Here is a 14,802-nt window from a genome sequence, read left to right as displayed (position 1 = left end):
TGCAGCACCCATCGGCTGCAGATGCACCACAAGCTGTGTGCTGGCTGGGTCTGGCAGGGCTGTTCTGCCTTTCTCATTTCCAGCTGCCACTGCCCCCCCAACCCCCAACCACTTTCTGGTGGGCAGGAAGCTTCAGCCCAGTAGCTTCTGCCCAGCACATGGAGTTCTAGCTCCAGCTCCAGCGGCCTTCCATCCGCTCTGCCTGCCTGGTGTGATAAGCAGCCCCTGCAGGCAGGCAGGCAGATGGAAGGCAACCAGAGCTGAAGCCAGAGCTCCATGTGCTGGGCAGAAGCTGCTAGGCTGAAGATTACCGCCTGCCCATCCAGAGTGGCAAGGCAGGAGCAGTGGTGGCAGCAGCAGTGGCAGCTGGAGGGAAGGGAGGCAGAATAGCCCCACCAGCCCAAGCTAGCTCACAGCTTGTGGTGCAGCTACAGTCAGCAGGTGCTGCACAGGACATATGGTGTGGTGGCGGCTGTGGGCACATAAGCCCCCACAGTGGGTGGCTGCTGGGCTGTGGGCCCACCACCACCTCCAAGCTGGCCTCGGCAGCTGGCTGCCTGGCCAATTGCTGTCCATTCCACCGGGCTAGGCTGTCATGGAGCCACAGACAGCTCGGCCCAGGCCAGCCCTGCCAGGCCCTTCCCAGCTGGCTGAGACTCCATGACAGCCCCACCCAGCCTGGGCATGGGGAGCCAGAAGCAATCCCATCACACACCTCCTGTAGCCCCAGCCTGAGCTATAGCTGACTGGGAAGGACCCTGCCCCCACGGCCCAGCCTGAGCTGGCCCCTCCACATCCACCCTCAGCAGCACCTGTGGGCTGACCTGGCTCAGACCAGGGAAGAGGGAGGTCCGTGGACTTGATCCAGCCTGTGTACTGGCCTCATGCCCCTAATCTGGCTCACAGAGCCAGATGAGTTTGACACCCCTGGTGTAACAGATACTAAGCTTTCATCTTCAGAGATGAAGTTTTGCTCCAAGGGAAAATACATTTGATACTTTGACTTTAGATAGTTTGATTTTGACCTAACCTTTAACCTTACATCCACAAAGGTACTAAAGTGCCTCCAGTGTTGTCTAACTGTTGGACTCAGCACCTATGGCTACATCTACATCTGGAAAAGGATTTAGCACTGCAGCGTTGTTTGTACATTGCACGGCTGAACACTTAGGTGCTTGGTCCTTGAACTGGAATCTAGAAACCTGAATTAGGCACCTAGGCCCCCTGCACAGGTCCTGGGGAAAGGTAGGTGCCTCAGAAGAGTATCCACTATAGCCAATGCACTGAGTAAGAGGCCACTAGGAAATGGTAGGGAATGGGTGTGGCTTAAATCCCACCTGTTCCTGAGGCTTAGGCATTTTATTTAGGGGATTATGGACATGCCTTTCTCACATTGAGATCCTCAGCAAGAAACTTTCTTATGAAGATGGATTCCTACATACTTTAATTAAGAATAGAGCAGGGGTCACTCTTCATTGGAAGTGATGCTAATGCTCAGGGCCAGGGTCCCTACTATACAATGGCCTGCTGCTTGATGCAATCATTCAGAACATCAGAGCCCCAGGTTCAGTTCCTCCCTATGCCAGAGAGGATCCAAATCATGTTCCCTTTGTATCTGCAAAGAGTGCCTTTAGTGACTGCACTATAAGCTGTTGATGAGGGATGAGATGGCAGAGGGGATCTCCACCTCTCCTGTTGAAGCTGGGACATTGCACAGGGAAAGAATTGATTGTTTATTAGGCCAGAAAGAGACTGTGTAGTCTGTGATTAGGGGAGTTGGATTCTGGTCCCTACTCAAGGGGCTGTGTAACAGGTGGGGCCTTCCTGGGACAAGTTTGATGTTGGCCCACCCACCTGTCTGTGGGCTAACCGCCCACCTTTCTCACCTGCCATGCCTCAATGATACATAATTATGGTGTTAAGAAGGCAGGAGGCTGCCCATTTTGCATCCTGATGTTTAGGGGGATCTCCACAGTTCTGTTCCACCCCTACTTTGCAGCCCAAGCCTCACAGCTGGCATCTCAGGCAGCTAAACTCCACTGTTCCCCTCACCCCATTAGCTGTGGTCCCCTACCTGGGAACTTCAGCTCCCCTTTAGGCCCTGGCCCTGTCACAGGCCAGTTGGGACCCTGAGCCTCTTTGCTCTTTGGGCATCCTTCATGGTGGGCCCTTTGACCCCTCTCTGAGTCCTGACCCAAGCATGGGCCAGCCGAGGTCCCTTGGGACAAGCTTGAACTGCTTGCCTGCTTTTTCCCTCACAACTCCGCTGGATCACATATACCGACTGGTGAATTGGCTAGAGGGTCGTACCCAGAGAGTCGTAGTGGATGGGTCGGTATCGACCTGGAAGGGTGGGGGAAGTGGGGTCCCGCAGGGCTCGGTCCTTGGACCGATATTCTTCAATGTCTTCATCAGGGACTTGGATGAGGGAGTGAAGTGTACTCTGTCCAAGTTTGCAGATGACACAAAACTGTGGGGAGAAGTGGATACACCGAAGGGCAGGGAACAACTACAAGCAAACCTGGACAGGTTGGACATATGGGCGGAAAACAACAGAATGCAGTTCAACAAGGAGAAATGCAAAGTGCTGCACCTAAGGAGGAAAAATGTCCAGCATACCTACTGCCTAGGAAATGACCTGCTTGGAGGCACGGAAGCCACGAAAGCGGAAAGGGATCTTGGAGTCCTAGTGGACTCCAAGATGAACATGAGTCGGCAGTGTGACGAAGCCATCAGAAAAGCTAATGGCACTTTATCGTGCATCAGCAGATGTATGACGAACAGAACCAAGGAGGTGATACTTCCCCTCTATCGGGCGCTGGTCAGACTGCAGTTGGAGTACTGTGTGCAATTCTGGGCACCGCACTTCAAGAGGGATGCAGATAACCTGGAGAGGGTCCAGAGAAGGGCCACTCGTATGGTTAACGGCTTGCAGACCAAGCCCTATGAGGAGAGACTAGGGCACCTGGACCTCTTCAGGCTCCGCAAGAGAAGGTTGAGAGGCGACCTTGTGGCTGCCTATAAGTTCATCATGGGGGCACAGAAGAGAATTGGTAATTTATATAATTATAATAATATAATTATATTATTTATGTAGTGCCAACAGTTTGAGTTTGAGTTTATTAGTTTATGAGACCCTAAAAGGGAAATTGACTTGAAATTGTTAGTAGTTGGGGCGAATGCCTGTGTTTTCCTTTTTCCTCATTAGCCATTGGAGAGAGACACAAAAGGTAAACAAATAAAAAGCAAATTAGGGTTTATATTTTCTTTCTATTGTGATAATCTGAAGTACTATTAGCAATACAGAGAAAGAAATGGACTTTTTTTCAACCCTGACACTATCTTTTTGAGAAAAGCTCCCTGAATAAAGTTTGCTGAAAGTTCTTTACAAGAGAACATGCCCACCTGAAAGCAAAGCTAAGTAGGTTGCCCTCTTGCAGTCTGCCACAAATTTTTTCACTCTGCATCTTCTTCAGAGAACAGAATGGAAGGGAACGATGAATAATATATGTGGATATTCGCTGTAGTCTTTTTGATGTTGCCTTACAAAGAGATTTCTTAGAAAACATTAGGAATCTTTTCAGAGGTCATCCGGTCGAACTGGGACATCAGGCGGCTAATGTCAATGGTAACAATCAGTGACGCATTGCAGAGTTCAGAGGCTGTTTTGATGGGGTTTTGGTACAACAGATATTTGGTGTATTAGAGAAGCTTTCTCCTCCTCGTTTTCCTCCCCCATAATGAAGTTGTTAAGCAGTTACTTTAATGCCCATAAATAACTCATCAGTTAGTATGAGAAGAACTAAACTATTAATTTTGGTATAGAATATAAGTGGCGCTGGGAATGCAAAATGTGCTTTCAGGGCGTCTGCTTCAGGATCTGTTAATCTCTTCTAAGATTAGCTACAGAAGAAAGCTGCTTGAAGTTATCCCTGCCAGACCTTTGCTACCAGAGATTTTCAGAGAAAGTTCTGAACAAAGAAAGTATTGTGTTTCTGAGCCTAACAATTTCAACATGCCCTTTCAGTCTAGACAAATTTGAATGGAAACAGCAAGTAAATAAAGGGTAAATACAACTTTTTCACAAGAGGGAAAGAAAAGCCTGTGACTTCCCCTTAGATCTTTTGAACCAGATCCTGGCTGTCGATATGGTGCCTTTGCACCGCTACAGTAACACAAAGGATCTGTTAAACTGCCCTAAGGGACCAACTGGGAAGCCTTCAGAAAGTGTTGTAAAGGCAAAGCCCCTTCCCCTGGGCAGAGGTTCAAGGCCTGTGGATGTGTGGGGTCATGAAGGGATGTAGACACTTCCTTCTGTATTGCTACTAGCTGGTACAAATTAGGGTAACATTGAGACTCCAGAAGCATCTCTTTGGATCACAAAAACACCTTTGCCCACCCCCCATTTTTGATTCCTCCACTAAGGACACTGTAACCAGCTGTGAGGACCAAGCCTTCTTTTGTCACCATCTCACAGATCTGCTGACTGGGGAAAATATCAGCTTCTAATACTGAAAGATGCAGGGCACAGTAAACAGAATGATACCTACATACAGCACAGAGAGAGATTATCAGGTTCTATACTAGGGATGTAGGATACTATCAGTGCAGAAATATTTGCTGAAAGCCATTCTTCTTCACTAATGTTAGTGAGGACAATAATATGTTTCTGCAGAGCCTCAGTTAAAAAGGAAACCACCTATGAGGCCAAAGTCAAGGCAGTATTATTCTTGAAGGATCAGAATTCTGACCATTTCAAAAGAACTTCTTTACCTAACTTAAAATCCATATAGTCATAGAAGCATCAAATTATATAATCATAGATGATTAGGATTGGATGGGACTTCAGAAGGTCATCAAGTCCAGCCTCCTGCTCAAAGCAGGACCATCCCCAACTAGTTCATTCCAGCCAGGCTTTGCTGAACTGGGCCTTAAAAACCTCCAAGGATGGAGATTCCATCACCTCTCCAGGTAAATTGTTCCAGTGCTTCACAACCCTCCTAGTGAGAAAGTTTCCCCTAATATCTCCTAAGCCTCCACTGCTGCAACTTGAGACCATTGCTCCTTGTTCTGTCATCTGTCACCACTGAGAATAGTCTAGCTCCATCCTCTTCGGAACAACCCTTCAGGTAGTTGAAGACTGCTATTAAATCCCCTCTCGGTCTTCTCTTCTCCAAACTAAATTAACCCAGTTCCCTCAGCCTCTGCTCATACGACATTTCCCCGAGCCCCCAAACCATTTTCATTGCTCTCTGCTGGACTCTCTGTAACTTGTCCACATTCTTTCTATAGTGGGGGGGGGGGGGGGGCCCAAAACTGGACACAGTACTCCAGATATGGCCTCACCACTGCAGAATAGAATACAATAATAACTTTGCTCTTTCTGCTAGCAACGCTCCTACTAATGCAGCCCAGTATGCTGTTAGCCTTCTAGGCAACAAGGGTGCACCACTGGCTCATATCCAACTCATCCACTGTAACCCCCAGGTCCTTTTCTGCAGACCTCCTTCTCAGCCAGTCAGTCCCCAGGCTGTAGCAGTCCATGAGATTCTTCTGTCCTAAGTACAGGACTTCGTATTTCTCCTTGTTGAACTTCATGAAATTTCTTTTGGCCCAATCCTCCAATTTGTCTAGGTCACTCTGAATCCTAGTCCTACCCTCCAGTGCATCTACTACACCTCACCCCCCAGCTTGGTGTCATCCATAAACTTACTGAGGGTGCAATCCATTTTTCAGATTGTTAATGAAACTATTGAATAAATCCAGCCCCAGGACTGACCCCTGGGGCATTCCACTTGATACCGGCTGCAAGCTAGACATTAAGCCATTGATTGAGCCCAAAAATCCAGCCAGTTTTCTATCCACCTTACAGTCAATACTTCCTCAGCTTGCTTGCAAGAATGCTGTAGGAGACAGTATCGAAATGATGACAGTATCATCTTTTGCCCAAGAGCAGCTTCCTCGACGGCAGGCCCACTGCGCATGCATGCAGTTTAAAAGGGCCCACCGACAGGGAAAAAGCCCCAGTTAGATGCGGGAGCGGCGAGAGATGCGCGGGTGAAAGCCTGCTGCACCCCCGCTCCCCCGAAGCCCCGCAGAGACCCTCCAGCATCCACGGAGCCCCCCGCCGACCCCCAGCATAGCCGGGGTAAGCAGGGCCCATGGAGAGAGGGGGCTAACCCCTTAGTGTGTGTGTGGGAGGAGGCGGCTGAGTGGAGTCGGGCTGGGTCAAGCCCCGCCCAGGCCCCTACTTCGCCCAGCCCCCAGGGAGCCACGCGACCGGAGCCGCGCAAACAGGTGCGCTTCTCTACCGGCACGTGAGTTAGTGCGGAGTTTGCACGGGAGGGCCCCGGACCCTGCCTGCGAACCCCCCAGGGTACACAGTTCCAGCTGTAGCCAGCCTCCCAGAGGCATGCCACGGATGGGCACGTGCCGCACCCCGAGGGTCCCCTCGGGCTCCGCGGCCCCCCCCCGGCACCTCAGAGACGGCCACCCAGACGGAGCCCCTGGTTCTGGGCTCCACGCAGACGGAGCCCCTGGCTCTCGGCTGTGGGGGCTGCCTGTCCCTTTTTCAGGCTCTGGGGCCTGGGAGCATGGTGACCTCCCCTTGTGGGGTCTGCTCCTTTTTGGGGTCTCTGGCGCGCCAGCTGGAGGAGCTCCAGGCCACAGTCCAGAGACTGTGTGCCATCAGGGACTGTGAGCAGGAGATAGACTCCTACTGCCAGGCCCTTCTCCCCCGGGAGGCGGAGGGTAGACCACGGTCTCCCTCCAGGCCAAAGGAGGACTCCGGGACCTCCCGTTCTGTCCAGCCAGAGGCATGGACCACAGTGGTCAAGGACCCTAAGATCCACCACCCCAAGGCCCCTGCCCCGCCAGAGCTGAGCAACAGGTACGCACCTCTTGCCGCTCCAGCGGAGCCTGCTGAGTTGCCAGCTCCCGCAGGCAACATGGGCCTAACTGCAGCTCCCGCCCCTGCTCTCCCCAAGACAAAACGTAAAGTGTTTGTTGTGGGAGACTCCCTCCTGAGGGGGACTGAGGGGGCAATCTGCCGCCGCGACCCCTTAGCCCGGGAAGTCTGCTAAGTCTGCTAATGTCCTGGGGGCCCGCATCCGGGACATTGAGGAGAGGATCCCAAAGCTCCTCCAACCCACAGACCACTATCCCATGCTCCTAATTCAAGTGGGCACCAATGACACGGCTCGGAGCGCTCCCAGCCGGGTCATGAGGCGCTACAGGGATTTGGGAGCGGGGCTAAAGGGTCTGGGGGCACAGGTGGTGTTCTCGTCAATCCTGCCAGTCTCAGGCTATGAGCCGAGGAGGGAGAGGAGGATACACGTGGTCAACCAAAGACTGCAGCGCTAGTGTCGTCGGGAAGGCTTTGGCTTTCATGACCACAGCCCGCTCTTTGGCGAGAAAGGCAGCGAGCTGCTGGGAAGAGATGGTCTCCACCTCTCTCCCCTAGGGAGGAGGCTCTTCTCAGCCAGACTGGCTGACCTGCTCCACCGGGCTTTAAACTAAGCCCGCTGGGGGACGGGGGGACTACCGCCACTGCTGGCCCGCTGAGCAATTCTTGCAAAGCCAGCGGATCACGGCACTTAAGGGAGCCCACCCCAGCCCCAGCCCTGGTAAAATCTGTGGGCAAGGAAGGAGTCCCCCAGGGGACACTTGCTTGCCTGTACACAAATGCCAGGAGGTTGGGGAATAAGCAGGAGGAGCTCATCCTCCTGCTCAATGCAAATAATTACGATGTCATAGGGATAACGGAGACCTGGTGGGACTCCACCCATGACTGGACCACGGGGATAGATGGCTATACCCTGTACAGGAGGGATCATGTAGAGAAAAGGGACGAGGTTGTAGCTCTCTATGTTAAGGAAAGCTACACTTCCCTGCAAGCTGATATTGGCGATGAGGGTGGACGACTGGAGACCCTCTGGGTTAAAATCCGTGGGGAACACAGCACAGGGGACACAATGGTGGGAGTCTACTACAGACCTCCCACCCAAAGTCCTGAGCTTGACCAGGACTTTGCCCGGGAACTGGCTGAGGCAGCATGCTCCAGGACCATGGTTGTCATGGGTGACTTCAATTACCCGGACATCTTGTGGGAGGATCGCTCAGCAAAATCTGAGCAGTCGCAAAGCTTCCTCTCGTGCGTGGATGACCTCTACCTGACTCAAGAAGTCTATGGGCCAACGAGAGGCAAAGCGCTGCTCAACCTGGTACTGGCTACTGGGGATGACCTAGTTGGTGACCTAGTGATCGATGGGAAGCTGGGTGACAGCGACCACGAGCTGATCACCTTCACCATCCGTCGAAAAGCTGGCAAGTCAGTCAGCAACACGGAAGTCCTTGACTTCAGGAAAGCCGACTTTGACAAGCTCAGGAGGCTTGTCAGTGAGGCCCTAAGGGACCATGACCACGGGGAGAGGGGAGTTCAAGAAGAGTGGTTGCTCCTCAAGGGAGCGATCCTCAATGCACAAACTAAGTCTATTCCATCTCGGAGGAAAGGCAGCAAGAGGGCACAGCAGCCCCCCTGGCTCTCCAGGGACCTAGCAGACCTCCTGAGGCTAAAAAGAAAGGCCTACAAAGGATGGAGGATGGGAGTCACCTCCAAGGAGGATTATTCTGCACTGGTCCAGTCCTGTAGGGAGCATACCAGGAAAGCCAAGGCTGCAACTGAACTCCAACTAGCTTTGAGCATCAAGGACAATAAAAAGTCCTTTTTCAGATATGTGGGGAGCCGGAGGAAAAGCAGGGGCAACGTTGGACCCCTGCTGAACCAGATGGGGCAACTGACAACTGACGCCCAGGAAAAAGCCAACCTATTAAATAGGTACTTTGTGTCGGTCTTTCATCAGCCCCATGGGACGCCCATGCCCGCTACAGGACAGGGAAGTCTGGGCGAGGGTGATCCCCTGCCCTCCACTGATGCTGACTTCGTGAAGGAACCTCTTGAGAAGCTGGATACCTTCAAGTCAGCCGGCCCTGACAATCTTCACCCCAGGGTACTCAAGGAGCTGGCGAGCATCATAGCCCAGCCTCTAGCGCGAATCTTTGAAAACTCTTGGTGCTATGGTGTAGTGCCCGAAGACTGGAAGAAGGCCAATGTGGTGCCTATCTTCCAGAAAGGGAGGAAAGTGAATCCGGCTAACTATAGGCCCATTAGCCTGACTTCTATCCTGGGGAAGATCTTAGAAAACTTTATTAAAGAGGCCATCCTTAATGGACTGGCCGACGCCAACATCTTAAGGGATAGCCAGCACGGGTTTGTTACGGGTAGGTCTTGCTTGACCAATCTCATTTCCTTCTACGACCAGGTGACCTATCACCTGGACAAGGGAGAAGAGATTGATGTCATATATCTTGACTTCAAAAAAGCCTTCGATCTGGTTTCCCATGATTGCCTCTTGGAGAAACTGGCCAATTGTCGCCTTGGGTCCTCCACGATCCACTGGCTGGAAAATTGGCTCCGGGGTCGGACCCAGAGGGTAGTAAATGATGGAAGTCACTCATCATGGTGTCCTGTGACCAATGGTGTCCCCCAAGGCTCTGTCCTTGGACCCATACTGTTCAACATCTTCATTAATGATGTGGACACTGGAGTCAGAAGCAGACTGGCCAAGTTTGCCGACGACACCAAACTTTGGGGCAAAGCATCCACACCAGAAGACAGGCGGGTGATCCAGGCTGACCTGGATAGGCTCAGCAAGTGGGCGGATGAGAATCTGATGGTGTTCAACGCCGATAAATGCAAGGTTCTCCACCTTGGGAAGAAAAACCCGCAGCATCCTTATAGGCTCGGCAGTGCTATGTTGGCTAGCACTATGGAAGAAAGAGACTTGGGGGTCATCATTGACCACAAGATGAACGTGAGCCTGAAGTGCGATGCTGTGGCTAGTAAAGTGACTAAAATGCTGGCTTGCATCCATAGGTGCTTCTCAAGCAAATCCCGGGACGTCATTCTCCCCTTGTACTTGGCCTTAGTGAGGCCGCAGCTGGAGTACTGTGTCGAGTTTTGGGCTCCACAATTCAAAAAGGATGTGGAGAAGCTTGAGAGAGTCCAGAGAAGAGCCACGCGCATGATCAGAGGTCAGGGAAGCAGACCCTACGATGACAGGCTGAGAGCCCTGGGGCTCTTTAGCCTGGAAAAGCGCAGGCTCAGGGGTGATCTGATGGCCACCTATAAGTTTATCAGGGGTGACCACCAGTATCTGGGGGAACGTTTGTTCACCAGAGCGCCCCAAGGGATGACAACTAGGTCGAATGGTCATAAACTACTACAAGACCGTTTCAGGCTGGACATAAGGAAGAATTTCTTTACTGTCCAAGCCCCCAAGGTCTGGAACAGCCTGCCGCCGGAGGTGGTTCAAGCGCCTACATTGAACACCTTCAAGAGCAAACTGGATGCTTATCTTGCTGGGATCCTATGACCCCAGCTGACTTCCTGCCCTTTGTGCAGGGGGCTGGACTCGATGATCTTCCGAGGTCCCTTCCAGCCCTAATGTCTATGAAATCTATGAAATCTATGAAAAGCCTTGCTAAAGTCAAGGTATATTATGTCCATGCCTTCCCTGCATTCACAGAGCCAGTTATTCTAATATTATAAAAGCCTAAGTCCGTATGCCTGTCTGTCTGTCGGTCTGCCTATCTGGCCAATCAGAGTACAAAACAGACAAACAGCCAATCAGAGTGCGAACAAGTGTTCAAACAGGAGCTGGTGGTGCTGGAGTGCCGCCATAATGGTGGGGACACGGGACGGTGGGGGGCGAGGACAGCTGCACTGGCCTCGCCCTGCCCCCCCTCGCCCTGCTCCCTGGAGTCAAGAGCAATAGAACAGATGGAACGGGGGGGATGAGGCCAGCTGGCCTCACCCCCGCTGCCCTGCTCCTTGCAGGTGATGGTGGCAGTAGCGCAGTGGGGGAGCAGGGTCAGGATGCGCAGGCAGGGGATGAGGCTGCTGGCACTGGCCTCAGCCTGCCCCACCCACTACCATTGTCACAGCCTGCAGGGCCCAACGTGGGACAACATGATGGTGGTGGGGGAATAATAGGCTTGGTTTCTCCCCAGCCTTGGGTCCACTCCTCCCCTTCCCCCGCTGCTGTAGCAGGGAGGGGGGGAATGGGCCTGGACCCCAAGCAGCAGGAGTGGAGGGGGGAGTGGGCCTGGATGGGGCAGGCGGCATGGGGTTCCATCCCCACCTACTCCCTCCCCCATCATTCTTGATGGGCAATTGACCAGTGACATCATAAAAGGCAATCAGATTGGTCAGGCATGACTTGCCTTTTGCGAATCCATGCTGACTGTTCCTAATCACCTTCTTCAACTCCAAGTGCTTAGAAATGGATTCTTTGAGAACCTGCTCCATGATTTTTCTGAGGACTGAGGTGAAGCTGACCAGGCTGTAGTTCCCTGGATCCTCCTTCTTCCCTTTCTTGAAGATGGGTACTATGTTTGCCCTTTTCCAATTATCCAGGACATCCCCTGATGGCTACAACTTTTCAAAGATAATGGCGAGCAGCTCTACAATTACATCAACAATTCCCTCTTCACCCTTGGATGCATTGTATCTGGCCCTATGGATTTGTACACATCCAGCTTTTCTAAATAGTCCCTAACCTCATTTTTTTTCACTGAGGGCTGCTTACCTTCTCCTCAAATTGTGCTGCCCAGTGCAGTAGTCTGGGAGCTGATCTTACCTCTGAAGACAAAGGTAAAAAGGGAATTGAATACTTCAATCTTTTCCTCATCATCTGTCACAAGGTCGCCTCCACCATTCAGTAAGAGACCCACCCTTTCCCTAACCTTTCTCTTATTTCTTATAGAAACCCTTCTTGTTACCCTTCATGTCCCTTGCTAGCTGCAACTCTAACTGTGCTTTGGCCTTCCTGACTTCATACCTACATGCCCAAACAATATTCTTATATTCCTCTCAAATTGTTTGTCCAAGTTTCCATTTCTTGTAAGCTTCCTTTTTGTATTTAAGCTCACCAAAGAGTTGTTCTCTGCTAAGCCAAGCTGGTCGCTTGCCACATTTGCTATTTTTCCTGCACATCAGGATGGTTTATTCTTTTGCCCTCAGTAAGTTTTTTTTTTAAATACAGCCAGCTCTCCTGGACTCCTTTCTCCCTCAAACTGGCCTCTCAGGGGATCCTACTCATCAGTTCCCTGAGGGAGTCAAAGTCTGCTTTTCTGAAGTCTAAGGTCCTTAACTCTGCTGCTCTCCTTTCTTCCTTTTGTCTGGATCCTGAACTCAGTCATCTCATTGTTACTGCTGCCCAACTCAGCATCCACTTCTACATCCACCACTGATTCTTTTCTGTTTGTGAGCAGTAGGTCAAGAAGAGCATGGACCCCATTTGGTCTCTCCAACACCAGGAAATTGTCTACAATGTTCTCCAAAAACTGCCTGAAATGCCTGCGCATTGTTGTATTGCCCTCCCAGCAGATGGCAGGGTGATTGAAGTCCCCTATGATAACAAGGGCCTGTGATCTGGAAACATCTCCTAGTTGTCTGAAGAAAGCCTCATCTACCGCATCCTCCTGGTCTGGTGGCCTACAGCACACATCCACCATAACATCACCCTTGTTGCTCTCTCTAGTCACTGATCAAAACCAATGTAAAGCTAAGATTTCAGGCTGATTGTATCCTGACTGAATTGGCATTTTTAAGCTGGAAAGGGAGCATGGTTCTGTGCTAAGAGATGTCATAAATCAAAGGTGTGTGAGCACTAAAACAAATACCAAAGCTTGCAAGAATGGCATTAGGAACACAAGTGCACGTTCTTGAAAAGCAAACTCAGCTGGTACATCTGAGATCTACAACCCTATGCAAATTGTTCTGCATGGAAACATCTCTCTTATGCCCATGGGGCACACACATCTGCTAAACTTGCCTGTTCTCTATAGAGCGTGTCTCTACCATTTTCACAGCACTCTCAGGAGCACTGCTTCCAAGCCTACCCTGATCCTGCACTGTACCTGCCAAACTGAAAGTAAGGCAGTGAAGCCATCCTGAAGATGCCTCTACCACTGTTCTTGATATCTCTCTCTGGTGTGCTTGACAGCAGCAGTGGGACTCTCTCAGAGCCTCATTTATGAGTTTTGCACATGTGGAATAAGTACAGGTGGACAGGGTGTATTGGAAAGTGGTGCCCCCACTAGTATTGTAGAAGCAGGACAGACACTTCCCTAGTTATATACGATTTAACACAATCCTGGCTCTCAAGGGTTCTGAATACACATGTACTTATTTCTGAAGATGAAGCTGCTGTAACTATGGGAATGACACAAACAGCTGGCAGAAACTTTGTTTTTAAAAAGTGCAAGTACAGGAGACATCAGTGTCATTTTTAAAGACTTTTGTACGAAGATCTGTATGAAGTAGAACTGACTTAAAATCCACAGGGGTTTAAAATACACATCAAATAAGATGGCACAGAGAGAGGAGAAAAATTCATTGTAAAGAGGTCAAAGTGTGAGGCAGCGATTACTTTGGTGATTTTGGAGACCTGGAAAAGTAGTGCCATCACTAGAGTGTACTCTTTTTTCTGTCTGATCAGTGTCTCCCAAGTTAACTGGGTGTGCACAGATGGAACACAAACCCCATGACCTCTAGCCCTGGTCAACCCCTCCTGCCTTACCACTTTATCTGTAGCCTCTGTTTGTTGCTTTGTGCCTATAGATGTCCAAATCCCCTAAGGCAGGCCCTTGTGTTCTTCTTTTTCTATGAAGCAATTGGGGCATCCCCCAGCACTGTAGAAAAGAAAAGAGTTTATTTCTCACTGCCACGACTGTAGAGAGACCAAGACCTTGACAAATCAGACTGGACAGAGCCCCTACAAATTCACCCCGAGTCTTCCCTGAGAACTTGTGTATACCATTTTGGGACATACCAAGCCAAACACTGCTCTGTTACACATGCAAAGCCCCACTGACAGGAGTGCAACACAAGTGTTTGACCCAGGGTGCTGAAGATCCTGACTGAACTGAGATGTCCAGAGACCCCACCCTCCACTGCTTTCAGTGGGGCTCTGTGCAGGGGTCTACCCTGCAGTGGTTGTAGTTTTGTTTCTTGTCACTGGTCTACCCTGTTACTTGAATAAACCAATTGCTCTGGATGTGAACACTGAGTTGGAAGATTTAATTCTTAATTGTCCTATGTGGTGTGCAGCTTCCTTCTGGCACAAGGTAAGTTAAAACTGAAAAATACTATAGAACCAGAAGGGGAACAATGTACACTCACAGTGATGCACTACCTTGCCATATGTAGCTAAACACAGGGCAGGGAAAAATTTAACCCAAAGTGTATTAATAACAAGTACCAAAAATTGGGCTCTCAACAAAGTTCTTAAGATTCCCTCAGCACCCAGATCTTCAAAAGTCTGATTATCTGTTCTGCCATGTCTTTCCTCATCTAAAGGTAAAGGAAAACTAACATGATTTTCCCTTTCCCAGATGCCAGCTATGTCTATAAGCATTATTCTGTAAACCTGGGGTTGTATAACTGTTAGGAGGTCTAAGTATTAATGTTTGGGAAATGCCATATGAGAGTATAGGGGTGCAAAGGAGTATTAAAGCTAGTTGATGGCAGAAATGAAGATGAAAGTTGAGTTCTGCATTCCCAGCAGCAGAACTTCAAAGGGAAATACCAGAGTCAAGCCTAGGGTGCTTCTGTGATTTTGAGATTACAGCTACCCACCAGAGGAAGTTAGAGCATGGCTGTGACATCTCAAAGTCTGACCAGCCAATCAAAACATGACTTGGAAAAGAACGTCCACAATGACGGTACAGTAACTCTGG

This window comes from Alligator mississippiensis, chromosome 2 (assembly GCF_030867095.1).
Source record: "Alligator mississippiensis isolate rAllMis1 chromosome 2, rAllMis1, whole genome shotgun sequence".
Classification (NCBI taxonomy): domain Eukaryota; kingdom Metazoa; phylum Chordata; order Crocodylia; family Alligatoridae; genus Alligator; species Alligator mississippiensis.
Note: the sequence above shows the minus strand (reverse complement) of the source record.